Genomic DNA, 3621 nt, shown 5'->3' with positions numbered 1-3621 from the left:
TGAACGGTTTAAAATTTGGTGTATGGCAGGGTTATATTCTTTCACCATACTTATTTCAATCTGTATGCTGAACAAATAATTCAAGAAGCTGGATTATATGAAGAAAAACATGATATCAGGGTTGGAGGAAGACTCATTAATAACCTGCAATATGCAGATGACACAACTTTGCTTGCTGAAAGCGAAGAAGACTTAAAATCCTTACTGATGAAGGACAAAGACCACAGCCTTTGGGTATGGGTTGCACCTCAATGTAAACAAAATTAAAATTCTCACCACTGGACCAACAAACAACATCATTATAATTGGAGAAAAGATGCAAGTTCTCAAAGACTCCATTTTGCTTGGCTCCACCATCAACACTCAAAGAAGAAGCAGTCAAGAAATCAAGCGACAGATCGCTTTAGGTAAATCTGCTGCACAAGACCTCTTTAAAGTGTTCAAGAACAAAAATGTCAATTTGAGGATTAAAGTGCACTTGACCCAATCCATAGTATTTTCAATAACCTCATATGCATGTGAAAGTTGGACAGTGAATAAGGAAGACCATAGAAGAATTAAAAGAATTGATATGTTTGAGTTACGGTGTTGTAGACAAATATTAAAAGTACCATGGTTTGCCAGAAGAACAAATAAATCTGTGTTAGAAGAAATACAGCTAGAATATTCCTTAGAAGCCAGGATGGTGAGATTCGTGTCTCATACTTCAGACATAGTATCAGGAGAGACCAGTCCCCGGAGAAGGACATCGTGCTTGGTAAAGTGGAACATCAGCAAAGGGGAAACCCCAGCGAGATGGACTGGCACAGCGTCAGCAGCAATGGGTCAAGTGTAACAATAACTGCAAGGTTGGTAATGTTTCATTCTGTTGTGCATAACGTCACGATGAGTCAGAACTGACTCAGCATCACCTAACAACAACATCCTGCAACTCTGCTAAATTCCTCTATTAGTTCTAAAAACTTTTTAGTAGATTACTTAGGATTGGCTACATATAAGCTCAGGTCATCTGAGAAAAGGGTAGTTTTACCTCTTCCTTTCCAATCTGAATGATAATTGTATTGGTTAAGATTGAGGTTCAACTTCTGTAATAAGACCCAAAATAGAAGAGGCTTAAATTAGACTATCCTGTTAAGAATCCAAGAATCCAGGGAGGTTACAGACGCTCCACAGTGCCAGAGACCCATGTCCCTTCTAGCATGTCATTCATTATCCCCAGAGTTTTGTCCTCACTCCACATTATCAAAGGTGGTGCACCACCATGTCCACATTCTGTGACAGAAAGAGCAAAGAGTATGGTCTTGGGATCTTAAAAGCTATTGGTCTCTACTTGTCCAGAGCCAAAGAGAAAGAAGGAAGCAAAAAATTCAAAGAGGAAACGAATCTACAGGACAAATTTGTTGTTGTTGCTGGTAGGTGCCATCGAGTTGATACAGACTCATAGTAACCCTTATGCACAACAAAAGGAAACATTGCTTGGCCCTGTACCAACCTCACAATTGTTGCAACACAAGCCCGTTGCTATTGCCACTGTGCCAATCCACCTCATTAGAAGTCTTCCTCTTTTCTCTGACTCTCCACTTTATTGAGCATGATGTCCTTCTCCAGGGACTGGTCCATCCTGATAATATAACAGACCAGTGATAGGATAAATAATCTACAGAAACCATGATCCAATCTATCCTAAGACCAGAACTAGACGGTGCCCAGCTACCACTACTGATCATTCTAATTAGGGCCACAATAAATGGATCCTGATAGAAAGTGAGAAATGTGGAACAGAGTCTCAAATTACTTTTTTTTAAAAAATACCTATTTTCCTGGTTGAGACTGAAGGGTTCCCCACTAAACTGAAACTAGACCCAAAGGTCATCTTGCAGCTAAATAACAAATTGACTCAAAAAATAATGAATATACCCCATAAGTACTATGTTACTTTTTTAAAAAATCACCTACACATATGAATATATAGGAGGAGGCTTCAAAACATTCATGGGGAAAAAATTCCACTATAGTTTTGCTCCACTTTCCCTCAAACTTTGTAAAGTCTCCTCATACATATATGTGATATGTGATTGTTAAGTGCCGTTCAGTCAATCATAGTGACCCTGTATAGGGTTTCCAGAGTTTTAAATCTTCACAAGAGCAGAAAGCCTCATCTTTATCCAACAGAGAGGATGGCAGGCTCAAACCATGGACCTTGTGGCTCACAGTACAGTGCTTATGGAGTGGAACAACCACGCTCCCATATGTGATATATGTATATTCAGATATATATATATATTCAGATATATAATATTAGCACATAATTAGCACTATTGTGGACACTTTTCAAACGTAAACACCTGGAAGAATTGATTTCCGGTTTAACGGATTAGGACCATAGTCTCATGGGACATCATGGTCCATAATATAGTTTATAACGTTATGTTCTACATTCCAGTTTGTTGAACAGTGTCTGGGGTCTTAAAAGCTTGCGAGCAGCTATCTAAGGCATGTATAACTATTGGTCTCGATTCATCTGGAACAAAAGAGAGAAATAGAAAAGATTCAAAAAAGAAACCAGACTAGAACTTGAGCAACAGGCAGAGCGTCAGTGGCCAGACCACTCAGCTTCCTGAAGGTTCTCTGGGCCCCGCTGCCTGCAGGCTCCCTGCATGTGCCTTCCGGGCTGTCAAGCCACCCAAGAGGAAGATCAGCTCAGCTGGAGGAACGGTGAAGGAGGAGCCCAAGAGGAGACCATCTAGGTTGTCAGCTAAACCTGCTTTTGCAAAAATGGAAATGAAGCAAAAACAGGCAGCCTGAGAGGATTAATCTACAAAGAAGTGCAAACAAAAGGGAAAGGGGGAGCAAAGAGAAAAAAGAGAAGTGCAAACAAAAGGGAAAGGGGGAGCAAAGAGAAAACAGACTGAAGTTACTAACCAAGACTCTAAAGATTTACCTGCTGAAAATGGATAAACTAAAAATGAAGACAGTAGGAGAGAAAAAAGCCAAGTCGGATTAATGTTGATCTACCAGGCCCTAGCAGTGGGTCCTGTACAATCCAGAGGAATATTTTTATCAACTATTTTAATGCAAGTTTTTTGTTAGCTCCAAAAACATTGTTAAGAAGGAAATCTCACTTCATCCCATTTTTTTAAGTGTAAATGCTTTTTTTTTTTTCAGAGGTGAAATCATTTCCTGGTTGTTTATTTTTCGGTTCAACCAGAAAATTGTGGGATGTTGACTGGTGGGAGGTGTTGACTATCTTGGGTATCAACTTAACATTCCACTGGGGGCCGAGGGAGTTTTATATCCCATAATGCAAAGCATACTTAATGAAAATTGGAAGTCACAGTCACGCATTTGTATGACTCGAGCACTTTAAATTCCATTTCCATGCTGTTCTTTAGTAGAATTGTTTCGTTCATCTTGACTCTGCCTGTCAGAACTGTGTGTGTTCTGTGACATCTTTGGTCGTGGCAATCCCGTTTTCCTCTAACACTCTTACGTGCTGTGAAAGATTGAAATTTTGAGTGTGTAGTGGTAGTGTAGCGGTTACGAATCGGGCTGTGAACCTTAAGATCAGCAGTTCGAAACTACCAGCTGTTCCGCAGGAGAAAGATGAGGCTTTCTGCTCCC

General features: G+C 40.0%; 1 pseudogene; it reads left to right on the top strand.

Annotated features, from left to right (window-relative positions):
- Positions 1-1261: 1261 nt before the first annotated feature.
- LOC102842037 lies at positions 1262-3004 on the top strand (annotated as a pseudogene).
- Positions 3005-3621: the final 617 nt, after the last annotated feature.

This window comes from Chrysochloris asiatica, unplaced genomic scaffold (genome assembly GCF_000296735.1).
Source record: "Chrysochloris asiatica unplaced genomic scaffold, ChrAsi1.0 scaffold00178, whole genome shotgun sequence".
Classification (NCBI taxonomy): domain Eukaryota; kingdom Metazoa; phylum Chordata; class Mammalia; order Afrosoricida; family Chrysochloridae; genus Chrysochloris; species Chrysochloris asiatica.
This window is presented reverse-complemented; position numbering and strand designations above follow the sequence as displayed.